Source organism: Aethalodelphis obliquidens, unplaced genomic scaffold (assembly GCF_003676395.1).
Source record: "Aethalodelphis obliquidens isolate GAN/ISIS:26980383/991018 unplaced genomic scaffold, ASM367639v1 scaffold78, whole genome shotgun sequence".
NCBI lineage: Eukaryota > Metazoa > Chordata > Mammalia > Artiodactyla > Delphinidae > Aethalodelphis > Aethalodelphis obliquidens.
Genome location: NW_020838022.1, coordinates 3346234 through 3354199, shown reverse-complemented (window position 1 = coordinate 3354199; position 7966 = coordinate 3346234). Strand labels below are relative to the sequence as shown.

Sequence of the window (7966 nt, the reverse complement as noted above, 5' to 3'; positions counted from 1 at the left end):
CGTGCTGACTTTTTTTAAAAAATAAATGTATTTGTTTGTTTATTTATTTATTTATTTTTGGCTGCACTGGGTCTTCGTTGCTGCACGCGGTTTTTCTCTAGTTGCGGCAAGCGGGGGCTACTCTTCGTTGCAGTGCGTGGGCTTCTCATGGCAGAGGCTTCTCTTGTTGCAGAGTATGCGCTCTAGGCACACGGGCTTCAGTAGTTGTGGCACGTGGTCTCAGTAGTTGTGGCTCGTGGGCTCTAGAGCGCAGGCTCAGTAGTTGTGGCGCACGGGCTTAGTTGCTCCGAGGCACGTGGGATCTTCCCGGACCAGGGCTCGAACCTGTGTCTCCTGCATTGGCAGGCAGATTCTTAACCACTGCACCACCAGGGAGGCCCGTGCTGACTTTTTCTCTCACGGGCTCAGAGAAGTTGGGCGACTTACCCAAAGTCACAGGCTGGTCAGTGGGAAAGCAGAGATCCCATTAAGGACTGCTGAAATACAATGCCTGCACTCTCTTTTTTAAAAAATTAAGGTAACATTGGTTTATAACATTATATAAGTTTCATGTGTACAACATTGTATTTCTACTCCTGTGTACACTACAGTGTGCTCACCACCACAAATTTAGTTTCCATCCATCACCATACAATTGATGCCTTTAACTCATTTGGCCCACTCCTCACTACCCCTTCCCCTCTCGTTACCACTACAGTAAGTCCCCTCCATACGAACCTTCAAGTTGCGAACTTTCAAAGACGTGAACACACGGTCACATGTCCAATCACTTAAGTTAGTTCACGTGTCTGGCGTACACTGTCACGTGTGCGCATCCTCTACAAGTGGTTGTGCTTTTGTGTACTTTACTGTACAGTATTGTATAGAGTACAGTAATACGGTATCTTTATTTCTTGCCTGTTCACGCTATGCTACCCCCTGTGTGCCAGCTGTTGTACTGTACTGTAAGATTAAAAATGTTTTATTTTTTGTGTTTGTTTTTTATGTATTATTTGTGTGAAAAGTATTATAAACCTATTACGGTACAGTTCTATATAGCTGATTGTGTTAGTTGGGTACCTAGGCTAATGTGTTTGGTTTAGTTTGGCTTGGTTTGTTAATTTATTTTTGTTTGTTGGTTTTTATATTCCATATATGAATGAAATCATATGGTATTTGTCTTTCTCTGACTTATTTTACTTAGCATAATACCCTCAAGGTCCATGCATATTGTCACAAATAATGCCTATATTTTTTTGCCAATTTTAAATACAGTTTTATTTAAGACATTGCATTTTCCATTTACAATACAGTGCTTGTAAAGTGCAGTGTTATTTCCTTTCCCTGTGCACACATTCCATGTTCAAGTATCAAGAATGCCCAGTTTACTACAGCAGCTCAACTTTAAAACTGCCATAGAATTTGCTACAGATTTGGGTCCTTCAATGTTGTGTGGAACAATGCTAACCCTATGCTAGGCTGGCTTAATCAACCCCTTCAATGGTGGGCCCAGAGGAGGCACCAGCAGATGGAGGAGCTCCACCACCAGGGAAGCCCCTGGGCATTCCTCCTGGCATGCCTCCTGCGCTCTGGTACAGCTTGGTAATGATGGGGTTGCAGACTTTTTCCAGCTCCTTCTGCTGATGTTCAAATTCTTCCTTCTCTGCAGTCTGGTTCTTATCAAGCCGGTTGATTATTTCATTACACTTATCAAGAATCTTCTGTTTGTCCTCATCATTAATTTTGCCTTGAAGTTTCTCATCCTCAACAGTAGCTTTCATGTTGAAAGCATAGGATTCAAGAGAATTCTTCAAAGACACCTTATCCCGCTGCTTTTCATCTTCAGCTTTGTACTCCTCTGCTTCCTGAACCATGCGTTCAATGTCTTCCTTGCTCAAACGGCCCTTATCATTAGTGATGGTAATCTTGTTCTCTTTTCCTGTGCTCTTATGCACAGCAGAGACATTGAGGATGCCATTGGCATCAATATCAAAAGTGAGTTCAATCTGAGGAACACCACGGGAGGCAGGAGGTACGCCTGTGAGTTCAAACGTGCCAAGCAGGTTGTTATCCTTGGTCATGGCACGCTCACCTTCATAAACCTGAATGAGTACACCGGGCTGGTTGTCCAAGCAGGTTGTGACAGTCTGTGTCTGCTTGGTGGGAATGGTGGTGCTGCGCTTGATGAGGACAGTCATGACTCCACCAGTAGTTTGAATTCCAAGGGAAAGAGGAGTGACATCCAACAGCAGCAAGTCTTGAACATTTTCAGATTTGTCTCCAGATAGAATGGCTGCCTGGACAGCTGCACCATAAGCAACAGCCTCATCAGGGTTGATGCTCTTATTCAGTTCTTTCCCATTGAAGAAGTCCTGGAGAAGTTTCTGAATCTTGGGGATGCAGGTTGAACCACCCACCAAGACAATATCATGGATCTGAGACTTGTCTAGCTTGGCAGCCCGAAGGGCTTTCTCCACAGGGTCCAGTGTGCCACGGAACAGGTCAGCATTCACTTCTTCAAATCGGCCACAGGTAATTGAGGTATAGAAGTTGATTCCTTCATAGAGGGAATCAATCTCAATAGTGGCCTGGGTGCTGGAAGAGAGAGTGCGCTTAGCACGCTCACAAGCAGTACGAAGGCGACGGACAGCCTTCTTGTTCTCACTGATGTCCTTCTTGTGCTTGCGCTTGAATTCTGCAATAAAATGGTTGACCATCCGGTTGCCAAAGTCTTCTCCACCTAAGTGGGTATCTCCAGCTGTAGATTTGACCTCAGAGATTCCATCCTCAATAGTGAGGACTGACACATCAAAAGTGCCACCACCTAAATCAAAGATCAGCACATTTCTTTCTGCTCCAACCTTTTTGTCTAAGCAGTAGGCAATAGCTGCAGCAGTTGCTCGTTGATGATTCTAAGTACATTGAGCCCAGAATAGTTCCAGCACATTTGGTAGCCTGACGCTGAGAATCATTAAAGTAAACGGGTACTGTGACAACAGCATTGGTAACAGTCTTCCCAAGGTAGGCTTCTGCTATTGCCTTCATCTTTGTCAAAACCATGGATGACACCTCCTCTGGATAGAAACTTTTTGTCTCTCCCTTGTATTCTACTTGAACCTCAGGCCTGCCTGCATCATTCACCACCATGAAGGGCCAATGCTTCTTATCAGACTGGACCAAAGCATCATCAAATCTTCATCCAATGAGGTGTTTGGCATCAAAAACCGTGTTGGTGGGATTCATTACAACTTGGTTCTTTGCAGCATCACCGATCAATCGTTCGGTATCAGTAAAGGCGACATAGCTTGGGGTAGTTCGGTTCCCCTGATCATTGACAATTATTTCCACCTTTCTGTGCTGGAAGACACCCACACGAGAATAGGTGGTGCCAAGATCAATGCCAACGGCAGGTCCCTTAGACATGGTTGCTGGAGTGCAGGCCCAGGTCCGCTGGAGGAGAAAACAGCAATCTGTAAAGCTGCCGCCACGTTCAATGAGACCCAATGCCTACATTCTTAACCACGGTTATTTACTGCCTCCCAAATAGTCCAGTTTTACCACAGCAGAGGATATATGACGGTTTGGTTTCCCATTCATCGAGAAGGTTTTTTTGATCCAGATAATAGAATGATTATGGTAAAATCTAGATGAAGGGTAAATGGGAGTCTTTGTAACTATTTCTGTAAGTGTGAAATTATTTCAAAATGAAAAATTAACAAAAAAAAGACTGCCCCAAACTATCACTATTTGTAGATAACATGATTTTATATATAGAAAACCCTAAAGACTCCACAAAAAAAACTGTTAGAATAAGCAAATTCAGTAAACTTGCAGGATACAAAAATCTATATACAAAATCTGTTGTGTATCTATACACTGATAACAAATTAGCAGAAAGAGAAATTAAGAAAACAATCCCATTTATAATTGCATCAAAAAGAATAAAATACCTAGGAATAAATTTAACCAAGGAGGTAAAAGACCTGTACACTGAAAAATATAAGACAGTAATGAAAGAAATTGAAGAAGACACATATAAATGTAAAGATATTCCATGCTCATGGATTGATAGAATTAATACTGTCAAAATGTCCATACAACCCAACAGACATAGAGAACAAATGTATGGATACCAAGAGGAAAGGGGGAGCGGTGGGAGGAATTGGGAGATTGGGATTGACATATATACACTATTGATACTATGTATAAAGTAGATAACTAATGAGAACCTCCTGTATATAGCACAGGGAGCTCTACTCGATGCTCTGTGGTGACCTAAATGGGAAGGAAATCCAAAAAAGAGGGGATATATGTATACATACACCTGATTCACTTTGCTGTACAGCAGAGACTAACACAACATTGTAAAGCAACTATACTCCAATAAAAATTAATTTTTAAAAATGTCCATACAACCCATACTACAGATGCAATGTAATCCCTGTCAAAATTCCAACGGTATTTTTCACAGAAATAGAACAAACAATCCCAAAGTTTCTATGAAACCATAAAAGACCCTGAATAGCCAAAGCAATCTTAAGAAAGAAGAACAAAGCTGGAGGCATCAAGCTACCTGATTTCAAACTATTTTACAAAGCTATAGTAATCAAAACAGTATAGTATTGGCATAAAAACAGCACAAAGATCAATGGAACAAAACAGAGAGCCTAAAAACAAACCCATGCTTATATGGTCGATTAATCTGTGACAAAGGAGGCAAGAAGATACAATGGGGAAGGGACAGTCTCTTCAATAAAAGGTGCTGGGAAAACTGCACAAACACATGTAAAAGAATGATATTGGACCACTATCTTACACCATACACAAAAATTAACTGAAAATAGATTAAAGACCTGAATGTGAGACCTGAAAACATAAAACTCCTAGAAGAAAACATAAGCAGTAAGCTTCTTAACACAGGTCATAGCAATGATGTTTTTTTTATTTGACACCAAAAGCCAAGGCAATCAAAGTAAAAATAAATAAATGAGACCACATGAAACTAAAACCTTCTGCTCAGCAAAGGGAACCATCAACAAAATGAAAAGGCAACCTACTGAATGGAAGAAAATATTTGCAAATCATAAAGCTGATAAGGGGTTAATATCCAAAATATACAAAGAACTCATACAACTCAACATCAAAACAAACAATCCAATTAAAAAATGGGCGGAGGACCTTAACAGACATTTTCCCAAAAACTACATACAAATGGCCAACAGACAAATGCAAAGATGCTCAACATCACTAATTATCAGGGAAATGCAAATTAAAACCACAACGAGATACCACCTCACACCTGTCAGAATGGCTACTATCAAAAGAACAAGAAATAAACAAGGGTTGATGAGGATGTGGAGAAAAGGGAACCCCAGTGCACTGTTCATGGGAATGTAAACTGGTGCAGCCACTATGGAAAAAAGAATGGAGGTTCCTCAAAAAACTAACAATAGAACTACCATATGACCCAGCAATTCTACTCCTGGGTATTTATCCAAAAAAAGCCAAAACCAAAAACACTGAATTGAAAAGATATATGCACCCCCATGTTCACTGCAGCATTGTTTACAATAGCCAAGACATGGAAACAACCTAAATGTTCATCAATGGATGAATGGATAAAGACAAACATGGTGTGCGTGTATGTGTGTGTGTCTCTGTGTGTATTGATATAGGTATAAAATATTGGAATATATAATGGAATATTATTCAGCCGTTAAAGAAATGAAATCTTCGGAATTCCCTGGTGGTCCAGTGATTAGGACTCCGAGCTCTCACTGCCGAGGGCCCTGGGTTCAATCCTTGGTCAGGGAACTGAAATCTCACAAGCCACACAGTGCAGCCAAAAGAAAAGAAAAACAAATGAAACCTTGCCATTTGTGACAACATACATAGACCTTGAGGGTATTCTGCTAAGTGAAATAAGTCAGACAGAGAAAGACGAATACCGTATGATCTCACTTATATATGGAATCTTAAAAAAAAAAAAGAGAGAACTCATAGATATAGGGAACAGGATGGTGGTTGCCAGAGGTGGGGCGTGGGTGAAATGGCTGAATGAGGGTCAAAAGATACAAATTTCTATTTATAAAATAAGTCCTGGGGATGTAATGTACAGCATGGTGACTATAGTTAATAATACTGTATTGCATATTTGGAAGCTGCTAAGAGAGGAGAGCTTAAAATTTCTCATCACAAGAAATTTTTGTAACTATGTATGGTGACATGTTAACTAGATTGAATGTGATGATCACTTCTGATATATACACATATCAAATCATTATGTTGTACAACTATAACTAATATAATGTTATATGTCAATTACACCTCACTAAAACAAAAAAAAAACACCAAAAATTAAAATTTGGCAAATTTGTTGAAAACGATCACAAAGGCCAGAGTGCTGAGTATCTATGTATCAGGCATGGGGCAAAACACTTTATGTGCATTGGTTCATGTAATTCTCACAGCGATGCTTTAAGTACTACAACTATCCCCAATTTACAAATGAAGAAACTGATGTTCTAAGAAATTAAGTAATCTGGCAGGGGTCACACAGCTAACAAGCAGTAGGTCCTGCACTTCAACCATGATCTAGGCTGATGCTTCTCTACTATAGCACCCTGCTTGGATATGGGGTATTGGTATTTTAAGCATATAGATGTGAATACATGATATTAACAAATATCCATTTACCCACATTCTGTGTTATCAAATCTTAATTTTAGCCCATTTTTGTTTCAGACCTCATTTATTTTTAAGAAAAAAACCCATTTCAGATAGACTTGAGAACCCCATTGTACTCTTTCCAATCCATTCCCCATTTTTCTCTTCTTCTTGTTAGTTAGGAATACAGTATTAAAGTTCCCATGCATATTTTTAATAATTTTACACCATACATATACATCCATAAACAATGTACAATATTAGTGTATGTATTTTTCAATATTTAACAAATGAGGTCATACCGTATCATGAGGCAACTTGGTTTTTTCACTCAACATTATGTTTTCAAGATACTAAATGGTGTCTCTGTGCAGATTTTTTAAATTACAGAATCAAATTTATCAGTTGTTTCCTTTATGATTTGTGCTTTTCTGTTTTGTTTTGTCTCGTTTTGTTAAAGAAAACTTTTCCTGTCCTGTGATCATGAAGATTTTCTCCTGGGTTTGGTTTTACATTATATGTAATAAAGGTTTAATTTTATTTTCCCTCAAATTATCCCCAATTCTACCAGAAGCATATACCGAATGATGCTTCCATCTCCCTGCTGATTTGATATCCCACACCTGACATATATCCAGGGTCCGCGCTCATCTGAGTATATTTCTGGGCTCTCTATTCTGTTCCAGTGTTTTTGCCCCTCCCTGCACCAAGCACAGTGTCTTAATTACTGTAGCTTCATAGGAAGTTTTGTTTTGTTTTGTTTGTTTGTTTTGCCTGCACTGAGCCGCTTGTGGGATCTTAGTTCCCTGACCAGGGACTGAACCCAGGCCTCAGCAATGAAAGCATCGAGTCCTAAACACTAGACTGCCAGGGAACTCCCATGTACCTTTATAGGAAGTTTTGATATCAGGTAGAGCAAGATACTCTGCTCAGTTCTTCCAAAATCTCGTAGATATTTGTCCCCTATTTTTCTATTCTCTGCAACAGTTTGTAAAAGAGGGACTATCTGATCCTGGAAGATTTGGTAAATTTCTTCTGTAAAACTGCCTGAGCCTAGTGTTTTTTAAGGTAGAACATTTTTGAATATTAACTCACTTCCACTAATGTTTATTGGTTTATGGAGGTATCTGTTTTCTTCTTGAGTCACTTTTGATAGACTTTCTAGGAAAATATTCATTTCTTTTAAGCTTTCAAGTTTACGGGCATAAAGTTGATTGTAGTTTTCTCTTACGATCACTGAAATCTCTAATTTACCAGCAGGACTGTCATATTCCCTTTTTTGTTCCTAAAATTATTTGTCTTTTCTTTGACTATTGTTGTT

The 7966-nt window shown here is 39.4% G+C and overlaps 1 pseudogene; it reads right to left on the bottom strand.

Moving 5' to 3' along the window:
- Nucleotides 1-1235: 1235 nt before the first annotated feature.
- Nucleotides 1236-3412, bottom strand: LOC113612512 (heat shock cognate 71 kDa protein pseudogene; annotated as a pseudogene).
- Nucleotides 3413-7966: the final 4554 nt, after the last annotated feature.